Source organism: Pleurodeles waltl, chromosome 6 (assembly GCF_031143425.1).
Source record: "Pleurodeles waltl isolate 20211129_DDA chromosome 6, aPleWal1.hap1.20221129, whole genome shotgun sequence".
In the NCBI taxonomy this organism is placed as follows: domain Eukaryota; kingdom Metazoa; phylum Chordata; class Amphibia; order Caudata; family Salamandridae; genus Pleurodeles; species Pleurodeles waltl.
Window position 1 is genome coordinate 1,011,020,791 of NC_090445.1, and position 23,551 is coordinate 1,011,044,341.

Consider the following 23,551-nt stretch of genomic DNA (forward strand, 5'->3'; position numbering starts at 1 on the left):
AGTCCATGCAGGCTTAATTTGTTTTGTTCGTCAACAGTGGGCACCTGATGGTATTGAACCTGTTGCATTTGAATTCCTCAATGTGTTAGATATGGTAGATCACCCTTAGGAATAACGTTACAAACACTCCGTCAAAGATGGGGCACAGATCTCAACTGTATATTACAGGACGCAGAATGGAAGAGACTGCTAGCAACCCCAAAAATTATATCCAGAAACTTGATAGGGCATACCTTACCCCACATAGTATTAATAAAATATACTCAGGTGCAGGAGTGGGCTACCCCAGTTGCCATCAAGTGGACGTAGACTTCTTACACATGCTTTGGAGTTGCACATGGTTACACACTTATTGGGTGGAAATAGCACAAATACTCTAAGGTGTAACAAGTCATGATTATTGGACGACACCGGACGCTTGTAGCCTATGTTTATACTCTTGATCATGGAACACTGGGGTGGCCATGCATTTTGCTGACTTGGTGCTAATACCGGCTATCACGCGCTGCTGGAAATCACCCTCGCCCCCGCCACCCACAGATAGCACAGTGGAAAATGGAAGTGTTGGAATGGGGCCAGGCTGAAAGTGAGGCACTGCGTAGAGAGAGATATTAGGGGTTACGCAAAACCCATATCTCCTTGTAGTGCAATATGCACTTAGAGAAATTTCGATCATATGTGCAGCGGGACACGGACATACACTCTTAAAATTATACATGTTCTCAACATAGCTCAGAACCCCGGCATAGCTACGATGCAGTAGGGCCCACTCTCCCATGACACTCCCCTTGGCACATATATATATATATATATATATATATATATATATATATATATATATATATATATATATATATATATATCCACAACAACATGAAATAACCTCGTAACACCTGTAAAGCAGCAGTCTAACCATGACTGACCTATACCTACTAATGGGCCCCGCCAACAGGTGTGCTGGTATTAATTAGAGTGTTTTCAAGGAGTATCATAGGAGACAATGAACTGCGCTAGCTATTTGGGGAACTTAGTGGGAGGGAGAGGGGTTTGAGACAGTTTTCCAACACAATAAAATGAGCTTACAAAGTGATATGTAAATTACTTTGTATTTGATTAGAACATTGCATATAGCATTGAATCACGATGGACTACTGTACCGTTGTTACTGTTAACAAAAATACAATAAAATGTGTGTAAAAAGGAAATACAGCAAACCCAATACAAAGTGTTTGTAAATCTAGACCTAAATCACAGGTCAAATAAAATATCGTGGTACCAGAGCAAAAGGAAATGTAACTCACTGGGCAATGGTTGCTCAAGCTTTTGTTTGGTACAATTTGGCTGGTGGTTGTCTGGCAGCTTGAGATTTTGACTGTTTTTGGATGCCTTTGTTTAAAAATTGTAATATATAATTCAATATTATTTGACATCATGAGGGCTTGAAATATTTGAAAATGGGTAGTTGTTCTGAAAAGGGACATCAAAATATATCTTTAATGTGACCCCACTTCATATGCGTATTATCTGTCTGTTGTTTGATCATGCACATGAATGTGACCGAGGTGAGGTAACAGGAAGGAAATGACTGCACACTGCAAGCTCTAGAACTCATCTGGCTCCACATCACGTGCCTTACAACAAATTGGAGCAGTAGACCAGGCACGCTTCCTTACCTTCTTTTGAAGAATATTCTAGAGGGCTGCTGCTTTAAAGTATTGAGGAGAGTGTCAATCAGGGATATTTTGGTCAATAAATCAAATCGATGTTTACTAAATGTGATGTTCACACCAATGAACTCCTATGAACATCTGATGTCAATGAAGGTAATCAGTTTCATTTCTGCTGAATTTAAAAATGTAATCCTGGATCCAGAGGTACAAAACAATTTTGCAGCCACAAATCCTGTGATTCAAAAAAATCATTGAGTTTGTGAATGCAAAAGACTGTATTCAAATGTACAAAACCTGTTTTACGAGCTACACGCGCCTTCCAGGCCGATAAAAGGGGTTTGTGAGCTTACCAATTGCAAATAGGAGGGGATGTGAAAGGGGCGCCCACCTTCTCTAAGGGGCCGTAGTTTCAGGGAGGTGTTTGGGGTGCTACACCCCCTGAATAAATGTATTTGCAATAATTAGTTGGGAAGTGGTGCGTTCAGTCGGGTTCAATGTCTGTCCGATTTCACCAGGAATTTTTACACGAACACTTTCGCGCTCTCTGGGAAAACTTAAAAATATTAATTATTTCACAAAATAATGTGCTTCATTTCACATAGTATCCCGACCAATCCGTATTCCTCTCCCTTTCCGCTGCCCCTTTGGAGGGGCCCGCGGGAAGCAGGAGCAACGCTCTAGTCTTCCCGCGGGCCATTTCTGGAAGGAAGTGACGGCGTGGGACAGGGATTGGGGAAAGGTAAGTGGGGGTGGGTCTAAGGGGTGGGAATAAAAGGGGTTGGGGTGGAGGGACCGGCCTCTTTCCGCGCTCCCATCGCGCGGTGAGTTTGGAGTTGGCCGGTCCCTGGGGATCTTTCGCTGCTGGAGTGTTTGTGTGTTCAGGTAGGCTGGGGCCCAGGGCGGGGACGGGTCTTCGGGCTTCTCCCCCTTCTTTTCCTGGATTTCCAGTTGGTGTCGGGGCGCGCTTTCAACACGCGCGGCCCCCTTCACATTTACTGGGGGCAGCTATACGCTCTTTTCGAGCGGCCGCTCCCCCCCTTTTTTTCCAGACACAAGACCATGTGTTTGCTTTCGGCCGTGCCGCACTCGCGGCTCTGCGGCCGCGGTAACAGGTGGCCGGTTTAAGACACTGCGGCCCCCCGGGTGCCCCGCCAGCAGGCCTTTCGGTAGGCCCGGCATTCATATCAAGTAGATTTACTGGCTCTGACCGTGGGGCTCATTTAAAAAAAAATATATATATATATATATGTATATATACATAAGTGAAAGTTAAATAAGATTAAGGCATTATAGGCAAAGCGGGTCAATCTACAAATACCTATTTGGGGGAGCTCACACAGTACTGTGCGTGGGGCCCTCGTCACCGGCCCACAGAGCCCAATTTAAGCAGTTTAGGGTCAGTACAGGCCACCCCCCCCCAAAAAAAAAGGCAAGTACACTACGCAAACTAGCGCACCCACAGGACCCCCCATTGCCAGAGGGGTACAAGCAGGCAAGGTTAGGAAGGACCTCCACCCCGGCGCCATGGCAACCAGCCACGACGCGGAGGCGGTACAAGCTGCGCTCTGCATTCTGGGCGAGGCGGGGCAGGCTGACCTCCTCAGGCCTGGGGTCCTGGAACAGGCCTGGTTGGGGATGGTACGACCGGTGCGCGCCGCGTCCAGCCGAGAAGCAGCAGCGGTAGCCGCATGCACATCCCCGGAGAGGGCCAAAAAGCCTAAAAAAGAAGAGGTGGGACGGGCGCTTGGCGCAATCTCCCCCACCAGCCAATTGGGAGACGGGGAGGGCCCCGCGGCTTTCGCCAGGCCCCTCAGAAGATGGTACAGCGCCAGTTCAGCAGGCAGGGGAGGTTGAGTTATCTCAGAACCAGAGCGTGGCGGACAGGGCCCCCGAGCAAGAAACGTTAGTGCAGGAACTCCCTGCCCCCATCATAGAAACTACGCCCATGGACCTGTCTTTACCCAAGGGCGGGGCCAACCTGGCTGGGAATAACAATAACGCCAAAAAGAAAGGCAAAGGGCTCAGACAGACGGGCGGGCAGGGCAAGGGCAAGCACAATAAAGGGCAGCCCAAGGAGGCCCGTGGGGCGGGCGGGGAGGCCGTGTCCCCCGGCCCCTGGACAGCCAGGCTAGACTCAGGTGAGGCGTGGGACCTGGAGGCCAGGATCAGGGAACAATGCCGCATAGTAGCAGAGACAGAGGATAGGTGGGCCCAATTGTGCATGGAGCGGGACATGTCCGTGCCATACGGCCGGCAGCTGAAGAGGCCAGCAGACAGTACAGGCAACATAGGAAGCATGCCGCAAGACGGCGGAAGGGGCAGCTGGGTATAGGTCCTGAGCGGAAGGGGACAGGAAGTCAGGGAAGACAGTGGTTTAGGCAGTGCGATGGGAGCCAGTGGCTCCCATACGGCCATGCGGCGCGCGGAAGGTCAATGCCAATGCAAGAGGTTGGCAGAAAGAAGGCGATACCAACGGGGCACAATACGGCCCCAGCGCGTTGGTCAGAAGCGCTAGAGGGGTCTCCGGCGGCCTTCTCTACTCCGCAGGATTGGGGACAACACAGAGATGGCGGACGCCATGTGGGTTATGATGACATGTCTAATAACTACATGATGAGGAGTGGGAGTGGGGAAAAACGGATGGATGTGTGCGAAGAGGATGTGCTGGAACTTGACTATGAAGAGGATCTGGAAGAATGGGAAGAGGGGGAGATCAGAGAAACAGAGGTACACAGCACAAGGGGGAGTGGAAGAGGACGCAGCTGCGGCGCAACCCCTCTCTCCGCTTCTATTTTTCAGGAGCGGGACAACAATAGTGGTCCACATGAAAGAAGGCAAGACCAAGCACGGGGCCGAGGGGCCCGGAAGGTTTCGCGGCCTGTGGCTACACAAGGAAGAGGTAAAGGGCAATGGTGGTCGGTTTGGGGGGACAGTGCAAAAGGGGATGACACTCCAATTTACAAGTCCGTTGGGGTAGGGGAAGGTTCGATATTTGACACACTAACAGGTAAAGATAAGCAGGGCGGGGAAAAAGGCACAGAGCTGCAAGCCAGAGCTACAACTGTGGGCGAGGGCGGGGACAAGACAGCAGGAGAGAAGTCAGGCACAGAGGAGAAGGAAGGGGGAGAACACAAGAAGAGGCTACCCTATATGGGTCTGGCTATGCCATTGGGCTCACACGTAGCCGAAAAAACAAAGGCCAGAATATGGAGACACGAGTATGTAGACGTTTTTCAACTTTTACATAGGGAAATACAAGCCAAAGAAGGGTCTAACGAACAGGAGTGGGAGTTGGCCCGTAGGCAGAGGGTGCCTATTAATATGGACAATTGGACATCAGCGTTTTTAATTTTTGCAAGCATTTATTGCGAGAAATACCCGGATAGGGCTATAGCGCTATTTAAATACATGGACATCATTAGGAAAGCGCAGATGCATTTTGGGGTTTTTGCCTGGTTGAGTTACGATGAGGAGTTCAGAGCTCGGGTGAGCATTAACCCAGATAAGCCATGGGGGGGATGTAGACCCAGAATTATGGATGCAGTGGATGGCATCATCCCAATCTGCAGCATCGACACATACGGCCAGTGGGTTACCAGTGGTATATAAGCTGTTTCAGGCACGTCCCGCCCTGGGGGGGGCGGGCGTGGGACAAAGAACAACACCTTAAACGACAGGAGCGTGCTGGAATTTCAACAAGGGTTTCTGCTCCAGACATCCTTGTAAATTTAAACATGACTGCTCCAAGTGTGGGGGCCGTCACCCGGTCACACAATGTTTTTCACTCTCCAGTCCCTCCAGACAATGGAGGGCGGCAAAAGGCAGAGGGTCACAGGGCGCTCCTGCTCCAAAGGGGGCCTACGCCAGTTAGGTTAGATTTTATCTTACCATGGCTGAGTATATACACGGATTGGGCAGCTGCTGTTAAGTTAGCAGAAGGTTTTCAGGAAGGTTTCAGGGTCAACTACCGAGGCCCACGGGTGAGACGGTGAGCTGACAATTTGCGGTCCGCAAAGGAACTACCACAGGTGGTAAAGAAAAAGCTGGACAAGGAACTGGCATTGGGCAGAGTTGCGGGCCCATTTTATGAGTGGCCAAGTCAGAATTTGATGATATTCCCACTGGGAGTCGTGCCGAAGAAGGCCCCGGGTGAATTCAGGTTGATACATCACCTCTCATGGCCGGAGGGCACATCTGTTAACGATTTCATTGCAGCGGAAGACACTAGAATGGTGTATGCATCTGTGGACGATGCTATAAAATTGGTCAGGGCGTGTGGCCATGGGGCAGAGCTGGCGAAATGCGATATACAATCAGCTTTCAGGTTATTGCCGATACACCCAGGGGATTTTGATTTGCTGGGGATGCAGTTTGAAGGAGCAATCTATGTGGACAGGGTCCTGCCCATGGGTTGCGCGATTTCATGCGCCTTGTTCGAAGCCTTTGGCACCTTCATGCAGTGGGTCTTTGTCCAGAGCAGTGGGCATTATGCGGTGAGCCATTAATTGGATGACTTCCTGTTTGTAGGAAGTAAGGATTCGGGGGAGTGCCGGACGGCTCTGGGAAAGTTTCAGGACATGGCACAGCAGATGGGAGTGCCGTTGGCACCCGAAAAGACCGAAGGCCCCTCATCGGTTCTCACCTTTCTGGGTATTGAGTTAGACTCCAGTGCAATGACGGCCAGATTACCGGCACAGAAAGTAACAGAGATGCTGGTTTTCTTGGTCACGGTGAAGGAGGCACGGAAAATCGATTTGCGAACAGCCCAGAAGCTGTTGGGGTACCTAAACTTTGCTTGTTGGGCAGTTAGGGGGGGGAGGACGTTTTGCAGGCGACTAGGGTTGTCCATGTCAGGCGCAGTTCTACCACACCACAGAATAGGAGTGTCAATGGGACTCAGAGAAGATGTTAGGGTGTGGGAAACATTTCTGCAAAAATTCAATGGGGTATCCATGTGGTTCTGTGAGGAAGAGACAGTATGGCAGGTGCAGATATTTTCAGATGCGGCAGGAGCGCATGGTTTTGGGATTTTCTGGGATGGCAGATGGTGCGCAGAGGCGTGGCCAGCACTTTGGTTACAACAAGGGAGGAGCATTGCTTTCCTGGAATTTTTTCCCCTTCTGGTGGCCATGGCAGTATGGGGACATGAGTTAGCAAATAGGACAGTCTTATTCAGAATCGACAACATGGCTGTTGTGGAGCTAGTGAACAGACAGAAAGCTAGGGAATTGAGGGTTTTGCGCTTGTTGCGCCGTTTCATGTTGCAGTGCTTATCTCTGAATGTGATTTTTAAAGCTGTCCATATACCAGGAGTTTTCAACGAGATTGCGGATTCCCTGTCTCGTTCACAGTGGCAGCGTTTCCGCAACCTGGTGCCAGGAGCAGAACAGACCAAGACAGCGGTCCCGGCAGACATTTGGGAATGGGGGGCATGATGATCACGGGGCTGGTGGAGATGTCTTTAGCGGAATCCACTCGGCGAAGTTACTGGCTGGCCTGGTTGGATTTTCAGTTTTTTGAGCGGTTTGCAGGAAATTTTTGGGGACAGAGTGACACACAGCCAGAGCATCGGGTGTTGCGTTTTGTGCTGTGCATGATTCAGAGAGGTTTATCAGCGGCCACTATCGGGGGTAAACTGGCGGGTGTATCCTTTTATGGGAAATTATTTTTTGATCACGACCCAGCAAGAAGCGATCTGTTGGGAAGAATGTTAAAAGGTTGGGGCAGAATCAGAGTGGTAGAGGGTAGAACGGCCAGGGAACCCATTGATTTTGATTTGTTACTAGAGTTGTTACAAGTACTTCCGGTATGTTGCGAAGACGAATACGAGTTAGCACTTTTCCGCTTATGCATGGTGTGGATGTTTTTTGGAGCTTTTAGAGTGTCAGAATTGTTGGGCGTTGGGGTAGCAGTTGGGATACGATACAGGGAGGTGTGTGTGCACGGCGGTCGATTGGGGATCTGGCTGAGACGATCGAAAACCGATCAGCTAGGCAAGGGAAAGTGGGTATGGTTAGAGAAAGGGGGCAACGTATGGCCTGCCCAGTTACGGAATGGAGCAAGTTTCAATCCTCACATATGTCAAACAAGGAAGCCGGGGTTTTTGTGCACAGATCAGGGTCCAAGCTCACTAGTTTTCAGCTTTTACGAGTGTTAAGGATGGCGTTGGGACTGGTGGGCTGCCGGGCCATGGATTTTGGCACGCATTCGTTTAGGATCGGGGCAGCTACGACCGCAGCACATTTGGATTGGGACTGGGCAAAGATCTGGGCTATAGGCCGCTGGCGATCAAGGTGTTGTGAACGATACGTTAGACCCTGAAAGGTGGGGAGGGACAGCTGTAGGGGTGTTCGAAAAAGGGGGGGTGGTTTGTTATTTTAAAAACACATGTTACAGTTATTTTTCCATTGCAGGAGATGCGTTTGGTCCATCGCAGGGCAAGATGGTTACATGGCTGGTCGGCCATTCATTTGTCCACTGGGCAGCGAAGTTCGCGGAGAAACAGATATATGGTTGGGCCCTGGGACTATCCAGCAGGCGACACGAGGTGCTATGGTGGGGAAAGAGCGGAATGCGGTGGGGTAACCTGCTTCCTTTCATCACTGCTAACTTATTGAACTGGGGGTGTCCGGATTTGTTAATCATACATTTGGGAGAGAATGATCTTGTCAAATTATCAGGACTCACGCTGCTGCAACACATGCAGAGGGACTTGGAGATTCTCAAGCAAAAACTGCATGGTACATGCTTGGTGTGGACAGAATTTGTTCCACGTAGAGTGTGGAGAGGGGCAGTAAAGTATGGAGCCATGGAGCTGGCTCGAAGGAAACTTAACAGAGCAATGAGGGTTTTTTTCTGGGCTCAAGGGATAAAAGTACTGAAACATGAGAATATTACAGAGCAGGAGGTAGCACTATTCAGAGACGATGGGGTTCACTTGTCCACACTGGGAAACGCATACTATCTGACAGATCTGAGGCTGCTGGTTGAGGAGTTGTGGGGAGAGAATTTGTGGATTACAAACAAGAAATGAGATGTACTGGTCGCAGTAGCGTGGCCTTGGGGGGGGTGGGGCAGCAAAACGCCAAATGGGTTTGTGCTGGTTGGCAGTAGATGGGGGAGGGTGGTGAGTAAGATGCGGGCTTGACCACCCTTCCAGGGGATAAACAAGCAGGTGAAGGCTCTGAGTGGGGATACGCACGAACCAAATGGGGCATGAAAGGAAAAGGGTAGTGCGTAGGGGAATGGAAACGAGATAAGGGTTTGAAGGGGAAGGATGAGAGAGGAGATGTTAATGGGAGGGCGTTATTAAAGTTAGGGTTACGTTTAAAAGTTAATGGTTATGTTACTTATGCAATCCTGTCCTAATAAATGACCTTTTACACTAAAACAGCTGTCACTGTATTATTTCCCGATGGAGGGGCCCGCGGGAAGCAGGAGCAACGCTCTAGTCTTCCCGCGGGCCATTTCGGGAAGGAAGTGACGGCGTGGGACAGGGATTAGGGAAAAGGTAAGTGGGGGTGGGTCTAAGGGGTGGGAATAAAAGGGGTTGGGGGCGGAGGGACCGGCCTCTTTCTGCGCTCCCATCGCGCGGTGAGTTTGGCCTCCCACCCACCCGGCAATTAGAAGAGCGTTTGGAAGGACGGAAGTTAGAGTCGAATAGCAAAAGGGGAGGGTAATTGTCAGTTAGGGCAGGTTGTAAGGGTGAGCGAGCAGTAGATGGGGGATGGTGGTGAGTCAGATGCGGGCTCGGCCACCCTTCCAGGGAATAAACAAGCAGGTGAAGGCTCTGAGTGGGGGTACGCACGAACCAAATGGGGCATGAAAGGAAAAGGGGGGTGCGTAGGGGAATGGAAACGAGATAAGGGTTTGAAGGGGAAGGATGAGCAAGGAGATGTTAATGGGAGGGCGTTATTAAAGTTACGGTTACGTTTAAAAGTTAATGGTTATGTTACTTATGCAATCCTGTCCTAATAAATGACCTTTTACACTAAAACAGCTGTCACTGTATTATTTCCCGAAAGCCCCTCTTGTGTGCCCTGCTTGTCGTAAATATGTTTTAACATTATGCGCCTGCGTGTTTGTTGGGAAATCTGAAGCTCACAGCGCCCCCCAATCGTACTGACCAAGCTACGCCCTTGCACAGATATCGGAGTCAAATGGAATGTCTCAGTGTTTTTCTAATGCAAATTGGTCAGATACCACCTTTACGGAAGCGGTATCTGATTCGCAAAGCTGCCCTTTCTGAAACAGTGTTGTGCAGTCACGTCAGGGCAGGTTGTAGCAGTTTTAAAGAGCACATCTCATCCTTTTGAGACCACCCCCTCCCATTTATAATGCGACCTATCAGGGCTTAGGTTGTATCGAAAAATGTATATCCATTCATAAACCAGTTGGTGTGCAAATTTTACATCTGGGTTTGTGGGATCTTTGTTGATCAAGCCAATAAATGTGATGTAAATTATGGCCTAAATGTTACATAACTGTCGTAATTGCACTAAATATTGGTCCAATTAAAAGTCGCTTTTCCTAAAATCACATTGCTGTAGTAGTCTCCAAAACGTAAACAACAAACACCATAGCTTCTATGGGCGGCCTCTGTGGCCTTTACCCCGTTTAAATGCGCTTATGAAACCAACATATTAAAAAGTGCCAAATTTCACGCGCAGTTTTCCCATTCGCAGACCGACGTAAAACCTATTACACAGTGAAATATGAAAGGAACACGGCTTCTGGGCATGCTAGTTGCGAGGCTTGACAAGCTGCCACGTTTTTGATGGGAATCCTGCAGGAAAGCTGTACCTCGTCTCTGTTACTGGCGTGTTTCCTAAGGCGATTCACATTATACTTTTCAGCCCTCAAGCAGTAAAATGACCCCTTTGTTTTGCTATTAATTTGATCTACCTGCTCATCCTTGGAATCATTAACGTTTACTGCCTCATAAAATCGAAGCAGTCAGTTTAGGACGTCTGCACTATGATAAAAATGTAGTTTTCAGTTTTGGGACTGGGTTCCTTTCAGAGTCACACCACTGCAATCCTGGTAATTATTATTTAAAAATCAATACTCTGAGATTGGAACAAAGACATTTATCAATGCGCTGGTCTATGTCCTCAACTTTAGACCCAGGCTGTGTCATCTCTGCCTGCGCCCTCGTTGCAAGAATGTCATCAGTTTAGCTGACAGTGCAGCTAGATAAACTGGGAGGAGTGAGTACATGCAGGTCAGAATAGCTACAGTAAAATGACTTGGCCATTAAATACAACATCTTTGAAAAGTTCAGTCTGTAGATTTTTCTGAAGTAAAGAGTTTTCGTCAGAAATCCAGTACTCAACAGTGCGTTACGTTTCTCGGAATTCATTTCTCTCGAACCAATTTGAATCTGTAAGGCTGGGCACATTAGAACGGTTATCACGAAGATACAGCAAGGGTACCACAGTGGCACGCTGTTTAATGTACACCTTTCTCAGCTATCACAAATTGTATAATTGTTTGTGTTCTCTTATAGCCTTAAAACCCGCCGTAGTGGGCTCTACCGGCTATTAAAGGCCCGCTCCCGCGTTAAATGCCCGAGCCGAAGCCGGTAGAGCCCGCTACGGCGGGTTCTAAGGTTATTAGAACATTCTGCCACTCAGGGCAGAATGTTCTATTAAATAAAACAAATTGCTCACGGAGCCCGAGGGGATTAAAATCCCCTCAGGCTCCGTGAGGCTTTGTTCACAGCTGTTGCTGTGAACAAAGCAAACATTGGAATGTTGGCGCTGCAGGCTTTTACCGGCCCGTAAAAGCCCGCAGCACTCCATTGTCTTCAATGGACATGCCAACATTCCAATGTTCTAAATAGTGTTGGATGCAGATGACATACAGCCTGTGGTATCAATCTCTGAGCAGATATCAGACACTCAAAAGCATGTTGTAGTCCGACTGATGGCTACTGCCATATGGATGCGCAAGAACTTAACTTAGACAAAAACTAAGGGCCTAATTACGATCTTGGCTTGACTGTCAATGGGTTGGGTGAGGCTGCTGTCAAAGCGGCAGCCTCACCCCCTTTGTATTACGATGTTTTCACTGGGCAGACTGGCAGAAATGTCATAGTATGACATTTCCACCGGTCAGCCCAGCAGAAACAGCCTGGCAACATTGGCCTCGGTTCTCTTAGGGAGCCAAGGACAATGCGGTTGCACACCAGTACACCAGCACCCTTGGAATGCTCACTGCATAGCAGACAGTGCACATTCCGAGGGTGCTGGCAAGGGTGCAACTGCACTGCCCATGACATGGTTGTTGGTAGTGCAGGGACTCCCCACTACTCCCAGCACCGACTTTCCACCAGTCTTTCCATGACAGTGCAACCACCATGGAAAGGCCGGCGTAAAATGGAGTCATGATGAGCCATGGCTGACCACAGCTCTGACTGCCGCCAACCTATTGGGATCCCTGATCCCGGCAGAGGCAGCAGTCTCCCGGCGGTCCGACCGTATCATAATCTCGCAGTCAGACTGCCAGGAGTGCAGCGGTTCGACAGCCACTGCAAATTTGGCGGTCCTCGGACCGCCAAACTCGTAATGAGAACATAAGATTGTGGTCTTGAGCTATCCTAGTAACATCTGGTCTTGACTTGTTGACCACCTGAATTAGAACAGATTCCTTCTCCTTCTATGAAGGCTAGGAATCCTGGCATCCAAATGATCTGTCATTTATATTGCTGATTTCAGTGGTCTCAGCTTCTTGCTTTTCTCTGTTAAAGTCACATTGAAAGATCTTGGATGTTGTACCTTGCAGTTGCTGTAAATATATCACTAATGCTGTGGTTACTTCGAGGCGGATCATGGCAACTCTCTTTATTTAGGTTTACCTAAATACTCTTTCATTTGGCTTAACTTATTTTGGAACAAATGACTGCTCATCTTGATCTAAATATACCAAGGCATCAGTCCATCTCATCTCAGCTTTGTTATTTGCATTGGATACCTATTTATAAAAAGATGCTCTTTAAGGCTGTGATCCTTACCATCAGAGCCCAAAAAAACAGAGGGGCCAGGCTATTTGTAGAAACCTTTTCAACTGTATGGCCAGGTAGAGTGCTCAGATCTTCAGCGACAAGGCCCTTGAAGATCCTTATAATGCCCCGCCGGGGGAGAATCAGTGGATGTCCTCTGCCTTTGAAGCAGCCAGATAGTGGACTTCACTTCAAGTTGACTAGCGCTCAGCTCCCTCACTAGTTGTGTTTTTTGGGAAAAAAACAGAAAAGACTTTCTATTCAATCATGTTTAGGTATGATAAGCCAGCATGTTATTGTACCTAGCACTGGGACTCCCTAGTGTGGGCAGATGTTCCACTTTAACATTTCTATTCATTCATTAGTCCATTCAGCGGTAATTGACTACAAGGCCTTTCTGGAAGATAGTTCCTGTGCCCAACACTTTGCAGACAGCCAACCACCAGTGGGCGTGGCTTTCAGCATCCATGAATCAGCAGGAAACTTGGACAATGTTTAGCATGTTTGTTTTTCTCTTGGAACGTCAAAAAAAGCCAGATCAATCTATCAAAGGTGAGCAAATTTAAATGGTAGTTACAAATTCTTTAAATTGTAATAACTTTGGCATCCAGGCCTGCACAACATTTAGCAATTCCTTATCATTTTCACCTTAATCGTGATATATTGAGTGTTATTTTAATCAATCAAAAAGTTAGGGGGGGTTAAATAAAGGGGCACAAAAAAGTGTTCACCTACAGTTAAAGTTGGTGCTGGCAAAAAAATTGGAATGGTATTTGGCAGGCTGTGAACAAGCTGAGCCCAGTGCTGGAATCTCAAGTTTCAGGTACATTCGACAAAGGGCAAAGTCGCTGTGGGGTAAAAAAAATCTGGTATTTTCTAATTGCTTTGGTGCTGTATTATGGATTGGTATGAAATTTGAAAGGCCCTTAGCATGTTTATGTTACTCTTAGTGGATGGAATTTTATTTAAATCCATCAAAACGGTCACAGTTCTGGGGGCTGCAAAAAGTGTTAACTTGAAAATAAATTGGTAACCCTCCACAGACAGTCAACTCCCTAGACGTGCAACCTTAAAGCATGCATATCATTGGTTGGCCTTGAGGCCTGACCTGTAGCCTGGCTGTTTTTTTTTTATTTGTGGACTCTTTTTAAACAGTTGTGCAGACCAAACGTTGGCACTGCAGACTCGAAATGGACAACTGGAGCTAAAAGCTTGTTTGTATAATGAGGGGATTTTATTTTTAAATGTAGGTCAATGGAAAGTCTGGAGATCTGAATTTGAGGACTGTCCAGCACTAATGGCCCACCTATTTCTATCTGTTAACCCATTCAAGCCCACTGACACATTATTGTAATTTTAATTTCATGAAAATGTCTGAAAGGATTTAGGGCCAGATGTATCAAGCCTTTTTGCATTAGCGATTCCTTAAATTTGCAAGCCTGTTTAGAGAATCGCAAATTGCAATTCTCTGAATGAGAAATCGCAAATAAGGAATCCTTATTTGCGATTTCTAAACCACATGTAATAAGCAATTCCTTAATGCGAATTGGGCATTAAGGAATCGCGATTACCACCAAGTTGAACTTGGTGGTAACCATGTGCAAATTTTAAAAATGCATTAAAAATGCATTTTTTAAATTGAGATGTAACGCACACATGCCCCTTTGCCATGTGTGTGCCTTACATGTCCTTAAAAAACTTCTTGGGGTGCAGCAGAGGGGGCCTTAGGCCCCCAGCACCCTGGGGTTTGCATTTCCCAAATTTTCAAATTCCAGTTAGGAATTCGCAATTTTGGAAATGCAAAATATTCGCAAATATGGGCCTACAGGCCCATAGGTGCGAATGGGGCCGGTATCGCAATTTGCGATTCGGTAATAGCATTTGTGATTTTTAAGGAATCGCTATTACCGAATCGCAAATATGATACATTGTATTTTGCAAATCAGAAATAGCGATTTCTTAAAAATCGCTATTTCCGAATCGCAAATGCCTTTTTTGTTACATCAGGCCCTTAGTCCAAACCAAGCATTGGGTCTTCCCTTAATAAACTTCTACTTTCATTACAAGATTGTTATAATCTCTTCAGGATTTCTTTCTGTAGGAAAGAGTAAAGATTCCTTTGGGTGTCAAAAGGTGAATGGCTGCATTTTCACTAGGGGTGGCCGGAACTCACAAAATTTCACAGCACAGAATCCTATGAGATTGCTTAAAAACTCAGTGAGAAACCGCAGAGTTCTGCAAAAGGATGGAAAAAATACATCTTGCACTGCCCTAACAACTGCATGAATGGCAACATGCACTGTGCAAAAGCATGCAGTGTTTTCAGTTAATGTTGCTGCCGCTCGAGTAGAAAATCTACTCTAGAAGCAGCCCTCTTACAGTGACTGCTTGCTTTAGAAATTTATGCTAGAAGGCTCCCTTGTAACTGGCAATCAATCTAGGGGATGCCAAATCCTGGTCGTGCTTGCCGGCTCACTCCCTGGAGCCTCCCGTTGTTCTCGTTGTTATCCTCTTGCTCAAATGGGAAAAATAATTCTGCCAAGAGGTGATTGGCGGAATTTAGCCAGAACATTCTGTTAAAAGAGTAAGGGGGAGTCAACAAATTACTCCAGTTCTGCAAGTAGAATAACAAATTCTGCCCAGGCCTAATTTTGACCATCCTTGATGGGATTCGATTCAAATGCAACTTAAAACATCACAAGAAAGCAAAACATGGATAGGTCTGCCAAGTTCTACAGAACTGCACCAATGTTATTACCCCATTTTCAGATCTGCATAAAACCAGATATTTCTGCACTGTGCATACCATGCTAAGAGTCTGTCAAATTGTATGCAGACCAAAGATATTAGAACATTCAATAATTTCCCGCTTTTCAACTTTGTCCCTACTGGCTGAATCAGCGCAAACATTTTCATATGCACAAAAGATTAAAGATAATATTAAATCTACCATTCATCATGTTGGTTGGTAAATGATGGCATATTTATTAGCAAAAATATATTTTTGACCCCCTCTGTTTAAAACTGCTCTCATAAACAAATCTGCATAGATTTAAAAATACAAAGAGTAAGATGAACAGGGTGAGCATACGGTAAATTTGTGCAAATTCATGAAACAGCGATTAAGTTAGGGACTGTTCGAAATTAGGTCTATAGTTGGCAGTCGGTTTGCACCCTGTCCTAGTAGGGACCCTCACTTTAGTCAGGATAAAGGAGATACCCAACTCAGATAACCCCTGCTCACCCCCTTTGTAGCTTGGCACGAGCAGTCAGACTTATCTTAGAAGCAATGTGTAAAGCATTTGCACATAACACCACAGTAATACAGTGAAAACACTACAAAATGACACCACACCAGCTTTAGAAAAATAGCCAATATTTATCTGTATAAAACAAGACCAAAATGAGAACAATCGTACACACAGTAACAAAGAAATGAATTTTGCAAGAATTACTTAAAAATACAGTCCCCTGAAGTCGATAACTCCATCTGGGGCTATCACGGCATAGTGAACAACAAATTCAACAGTTCAGGCTGGCCGTGGTGATGCGGGCTACCTACGGTGTCAAGAAGACCTGACAACATTACCCTGTAAATGTTGTGGAAGGGTTGTGATCCTCGCGATGAGATCCGGTGTGCGGCGTTGCAGGTGTCAATTCCAGAGGACGGTGCGGGGGTCGTCAGGCCCTTGAAGTCACACACATTGCAGATTGAACTCCAGGTCTGAAGACGAATTCAGGAGTGCTGCTGTTGATGGCGTCGGGGCTGCAGTGCGAATCGGGATGGTGTGATGTGCGGTGCCCCCAGGTCAGTGTGTGGGCAGCAGCTTGGTGATGGCATCCTGCGGCATCAGTGAGACCAGGGCTGCGGTGTGAAGTTGGGCGGTGCGACGTGTGGTGTCTCCAGGTCATGGTGCAGGCAGCGTCATTGTTGTTGCTGAAGCGCTGAAGCGCTGTCATCGATAGGCCCAAAGCCGGGGAGCATGCTGTGTGTGGCACCCACAGGTCGCGGTGCAGACAAAGGCATCTGTTGATGACACTGAAGTCGATGGCACTGGCGTCAGTGGACCAGGGCTGCAGCGCCAAACGGGACGGTACTTTGTGTACCTCATGAGCAGTGTCCTCAGGCCACAGTGCAGGCAGCGGCGTCCTTGTCAGCATGGAGTGTCATTGTCAGGGTTGCCAAGGCTGCGGTGGGAGCAAGGCAATGCGGAGTGCAGGGCCCACAAGTCACGGTGCAAGCAGCGACTCAGTGATGGATTCAGGTGGCTGCGGCGGTGAGACCAGGGTTGCAGTACGATGTGGGGCATGGCTCCATGCAGCATCATCAGGTCACGGTGCAGTCAGAGGCATCATTGACGGTGTTGCAGTGGTTTTTCTTCTGTTGCAGCACAAAACACATAGGGCCAGATGTAGGAAGCATTTTGCATGGTGCAAACTGCGAAAATCGCAGTTTGCGCCATGCAAAATGCTCATCGCAATGCTCATTCACATTTTGCGAGTTGGTACCGACTCGCAAAATGTGAATGCGACTCGCAAATAGGAAGGGGTGTCCCCTTCCTATTTGCGACTCGCACCGCAATGCTAAATTGCTTTGTGGCAGCGAACGCGGTCGCAAAGCAATTCGCAGTTACCACCAGTGTCACACTGGTGGTAACCCATTCGCAAAAGGGAAGGGGTCCCCATGGGACCCCTTCCCCTTTGTGAATGTTGCCAAAAATGTTTTTTCAGAGCAGGCAGTGGTCCAATGGACCACTGCCTACTCTGAAAAAACTAAACCAAATGGTTTCGTTATTTTTTTTGTTTTGCAACTCGTTTTCCTTTAAGGAAAACGGGCTGCAAAATAAAATAAAAACTTCTTTATTCAAAAAGCAGTCACAGACATGGAGGTCTGCTGTCTTCAGCAGGCCACCATCCCTGTGGGTGCAGGGACTTGCCTTGGGGTCGCAAAATGCGACCCATCTCATTAATATTAATGAGGTGGGTCTTTGCGACCCCATAGCGAATCGCAGACGGTGTCTGAGACACCGTTCTGCATCCGCATTTGCGATTCGGAAATTGCGAGTCGCACCGACTCGCAATTTCCGAATCGCAAATGCGGAAATTGCTACATCTGGCCCATAGTTCCCAGTGCTATAGGCAGATGAAGCTGAAGTCTTTGATATCCCTGAGACTTCCAACAGGAGGCAAGGTCTACTGCAAGCCCTTGGAGAAACTTCACAAGCTGGATAGACAGCAAAGTCCAGGCTCTGCCCTCTTTAAGGCAGAAGCAGCAACTGCAGGCCAACCCAGCAAAGCACACATAGCAAAGGGGCAGCACTCCTCCTCCAGCTATTCCGCTCTTCTCCTTGGCAGAGGTTCTTCTTGATCCAGAAGTGTTCTACCAGACCGGGGTTTTGGGTCCATGACATATACCCCTTTCTGCCTTCGAAGTAGGCAAACGTCAAAGGAAAGTCTGTTGTTCACAAGATCCTGCCTTGCTCAGGCCTGGCCCCAGACAAACTCCAGGGGGTCGGAGAAGGCATTGTGTGAGGACAGGCACAGCCCTTTCAGGTGAAAGTGCCAGCTCCTCCCTCCCCATTCAAGCCCAGGAGACTCATCAGGATATGCTGGCTACACCCCATCTCCAATTGTGTCACTGTCTTGTGGGAATTCACAATAGCCCAACTATCAGTCTGACCCAGACGTGAAATACACAAGCAGGCAGAGGCACATAATGGTTAAGCAAGAAAATGCCCACTTTCTAAAAGTAGCATTTTCAAACTGACAATCTGAAAAACAGCTTTACCAAAATATGTATTTTTAAATTGTGAGTTCAGAGACCCCCAAACTCTAAATCTCTCTCTGCTCCCAATGTGTAACTGCACTTAAAAGATTCTTAAAGGCAGTCCCATGATAAGCTATGAGAGAGATAGGCCTTGCTACAGTGAAAACTGAATTTGGCAGTATGTCACTGTCAGGACATGTAAAAAACATCAGTACATGCCCTATCTTTAACATACACTGCACCCTGCCCATGGGGGTGCCTAGCGCTTACCTTGGGGTGCCTTACATGTACAAAAAAGGGAAGGTTTGGGCCTGGGAAGTGGGTGCACTTACCAGACCGAATTTGCAGTTTAAAACTGCACACACAGACACTGCAGTGGAAGGTCTGAGACATATTCACAGGGCTACTCGTGGGTGGCACAATCAGTGATGCAGGCCCACTAGTAGCATTTGATGTACAGGCCCTGGGAACACATATTGCACTTTACTAGGGATTTATTAGTAAATCAAATATGCTAATCAGGGATAAACCAATCACCAATACAATTTACATAGGGAGCACTTGCACTTTAGCACTGATCAGCAGTGGAACATTGCACAGAGACAATAAACCAGCAAAACATAGTTCAGCAGACCATAAAAACAGGAGCTCAGAAGGCAAAAAGACAGGGGAAACGTGTCAAAAGATGTTAGGTCTAACAGGGACGAATTAGATATACAACTTTCTAACTCTCAACATAATTGTAACCTTCTCATGCCTAGCCCCAGCACCTCTTTATACACTAATTTCTAAATAACTACTGAGCAGGTTTACACCAAACCAACAAAAGCACAACCGAGGAGTAAAGTTCTAACTTTGTGGCAAGTTAGGTATCACTTTATTAATCTGTTTTTTCTGATTCGAAGAGCAAAGAACTCAGACCATGTGCCGAAGCTCCACTGCACTCACTGCACATCCTCCAGGTTCAGTGGATGGCCTGGCAGGAGGCCAGGCTTGGCTATAAACCCCTGCTGGGCAAGGCCGTGAGTCCTGAAATGTACCTCAAATCAATGGCAAGTTTCATTATCAGAGACCATGAACTAAGGGCAAGCTTCTCTGATCCATACTTCATCTATTGTGGATGCACAGTTCAGGATCTGGAACTACAAACCCTCAAAATGTGCATTGTTGGTAGGAGACACTTGCCCTAGGTTTGCAGTACCCAGCCATGATGCTTGCTTTGGATTTGTGCTGTCAAATTAGGATCTGCGAATTAAAAAAAAAAAAATAGGCCTACACCGAAGGCCAAGCTATATGATCCAAAACCATTAATGGAAATGGATGTGTATGAGATCCATTTTGGAAACCTCTAGCCTGGTCTTTTGCACAAGATGGAGGTTGTCGTAGTTTGGACTCTTGCTCTGAGCAAGACTGCTGGTTTAAGGATGACAGTACTTTTGTTTGTAGGCGACTTCGTCTTTCCTACAACAAGTCGCAACTGTTATCCCAACCTTAGCGGCTCACTAGCAGCACCTCACCAGAAACACAATAGTAACAGGTGATTTATGGCAGCCGTTTACACATGGACTAAAAAATGAGATATCTCAGGGAGTGTCGTGGTTAAACGGAGATTACCCTTTTCTCACAGATATATTATGTCTCTTACAAACACAGGCAATGACACAGATGCAGTAAAGTTATAATAGCTTTTTATTTAACATAACTGCAATTTGCGATAAGTTGCATGGACTGCAATGATTAGATTAATGAATAAAGCAAGTAACAGTATTGTGAAGAAGAGAGTCATTGTTACGAAGACCCCACCATTTTGCGATACATAGAAAAGATATATGAGATGTAAGATGCCCTAATATCCTAATAAAAAGGTCTAACCTCCTACCTAAAGGAGAGCTGGGTTCGTTAAACCTAATCTGCCAATGCCGTGTCCATGACAGGAGTCCCAACCCTTGTTACCTTGGAATGAGGTCTCTATCTCAGACTCCGCAGGGACACGAAGACTGGGTCAGCGTCAAGACGACTGCAGCATCGGTATCAGCGATGGTGGCGATGCCCTCTGGTCGGGATCCCTCTGATTATCTGTCTAAAGTGAGATGTATTTATACAGATCTACAAGGTCCCCTGACGTAGGTGTATTAGATAACAGGCATGCTTGGGACGGCAATTAATATCAACAATCCCTCGAAAGTATAGAGAGGGAAAATCCCTAAGTGTGAACACCTACCGTTTGTTTGTCTTTGGTGCTTGATCTTGACGCCTTGGCGCGGTGACACTGATAATGTAACTCATAACAAGTGGCCTAACTATAAACAAGGCAGCCATCTTAGAAGAAATAAATAATTAAATTGGCTAAGAAAGAGCAAGCTAAGTAGGTTAAAAGTCACTAGGTGACGGGGGCACAAGTCTACAAGCCAGAGGCTAAGCTAACTCCTGCTTTCCCATTAAAACAAACTAGGATTCACTACACCCTCCCCATTGCCGTAACAGGTATGATGAAGGTACAGGAACCCAAATGCTAAAAGCTGCTTCTGAAAAAAAGCTAAAAGCAAAAAAACAAGCTAAAAAAACATTTAAATGTAATAAAATGTGTTAAAACAAATCCGTTTAAAATACATACAGAGATGTTAATGTCAACTATGACAAATACAGCGTGCAACAGCAAATGCCAATTTAAACGCATAATTTGGAATCGGGAAAGGCAAATCAATTCATCAAATTATTTGTTATACGCATGATCTTGAAGAATGTCATCGAAGTCACCAGTCAATGATCTCAAAAATGAATCAACATCGTCCGAAGTTAAGTCGAGTGCTCGTCGGACAAACGGATCAACAGAGCAGAAGTGAGCCGTATTTCCTGGTGTATCGTTACTCATTGCAGTGTCCTCATCCATGGTAGATCTCACAACAGAAGGCTCATAGGTGGCCTCGCGGAGCAACCTCAGTCTCAAGGGGCATGACCGTGTGTGAACCCTCATCGGATACATCAGCAGTTTGTGGTCCACAGGAGATGTCGGTGCAACAGCAAGACAGACCATAGGCAGATGTTCAAAGAGACACCATATGCAGCGGAAGACTGGTTGTACACACCAGAGAAGTGGCCGAAATGACAACGACCAGTCAAGCTCCAGTTCCAACAGCAAAGGTGCACCGAAGATCCGAACCATGCGCTCACGGCACAGTGGAGTTGGCGGGAGCGGCTCCATTGCTCTGCGTTGCTGGAAAGAAACAACCACTGCGAATCAGAAGAAATAGCAGTAGTAGTCCGCCAATTAAAGCCAAAATAATTGGAAAGCCATCAAACACACTTGAAAAGAGAGAATGGATGGCTGATGGGATGACTCCGAAGACAGTCTGGAAGATGGACACGAAACCAGACCCGACAGCCTTAAAGAAATGAACAATCCCAGTGGTGCTCGAAGCATTGAATATTCTGGATACCAGCTCTCCAAAGTGTTTGGGGAAATTGGTATTGAAAAGGGATTGTATCTCGGCTGATGATCTCGCAATCTGGAGAGCATACGTCTCTTTTGCGGATGTCAAGGCGACCTGTTTCTGAAACAATAGCGCCTTTAGCCTACTCAGCTTGTCATAGTTCACATTAATAGTATCTATGTGGGGCCACATGTCAGATACTTGTATCTCTCGTGTGGGGGGAAACAAAACATGTCCACAACACGTAACGACCTTCGTGACCGAGATTGCGTAGGCAATTCCAGGTCGCATGCCGCAACAGCTTCGATCATTCACTACCACATAACTTACATTGGAAAGTACATTAAACACTAGACGAATCAAGGGGACGGGAGTACCCTTTAGAAAACAGGCCAAATTCACGACCCCAGCATTGCAAAGACCGTGAAGAGACACCTGTTTGCATATCATAGAATGACGAACAGCAGTCTCGCATTCGCTTCCGCTAAGAAAGACCTCCCTTTCGCCGTTCAGACATCTATAGTCAAAGGGCAACTCCCACTCTTCCTTAATTAAGCGATCTCCTAGTTGCTCATATCGTCCCACTGCAAGATGTTTCAGGCAGCTCGAGGAATGAAAGGTCGAAATCTGTAAATTAATAATGCCGTGTAAGAGCCAGATAGTTGAAGGACTCTCTGCTACCGCAGGGTGAAACTAGGCTCCCTTTTAGCCATTGTCTCTTGTTCCCTGGAAAAATTAAAAGCAGTGAAGAATTCACTCCCATTAATAATCTTCCACGGAATGTGGACACTTTTCAGTGTCTGTAATGTCCAACCTAGCTGCATGATGGAACGTAGCTGTGTTTGCCCATGATATAACCGGGACAAGTCTGTCTGAGTGATATCAATAGCAGACAACACTATATTTGATAGTGAATAAATCCTGTTGGACAGTGTATTCATGCCATTGTCGACAACAGCTAATGTTTTCTCCAAATTCTCCTTATCTAGTTGCCTTAAACGCGCAGCAGCCTCAATCTGGGAAAGTTTCCAAATTTCATTGTACATAGCATATAAAAACCTTTTGGAGCGCTGTTTTCTAGGACCCAGCAGAAAATCCTGCAAGTCTATACTGTCAAAAAGAGTGTTCAGGTGTTTCCTAACTGCTGTTAACGTGTTTGTCTGCACCCATTGCTGGCACAGCTTACCCACACTGTATGTTGTGACTATACCTGTATGTTGACCCAATATAAAGTGAGGGTCTGGCCTGTTAATTGAAAAAACCCCTGAAGAGTTCAAGAAACGCCTTTGACACTCATTAGTGTCGGTGGGCCATACCAACCACCCGCCGGGATTGGAAAGTGAAGAATTATAGGTACCAGCCTTAACCATTGCATCTAGCCTTTCCTCTGTAACATTAAGAAAGTGTTGCCAATCCTCACATTTTGCCGGAGTAGGGATACTGGGCGTGTTCAGATCTTTAATCTTTGCTAACCCCAGACAGGATGTCTGCTCAATAGTGTCATTTAAGAAAATCATTTGCACAGGAATCAGGCATGCTCGAAACAAAGCCTCCCTACCCTGCATCTGCCAATCTTGTGTTCCCCATACACTTTTCAAGTCAATAGTGCTCTTCCAATATTCGTAACCCTCAATCGAGAGCCAGGGAAACAAAGGGATCCGAATAAATCAGTTTTGTATCT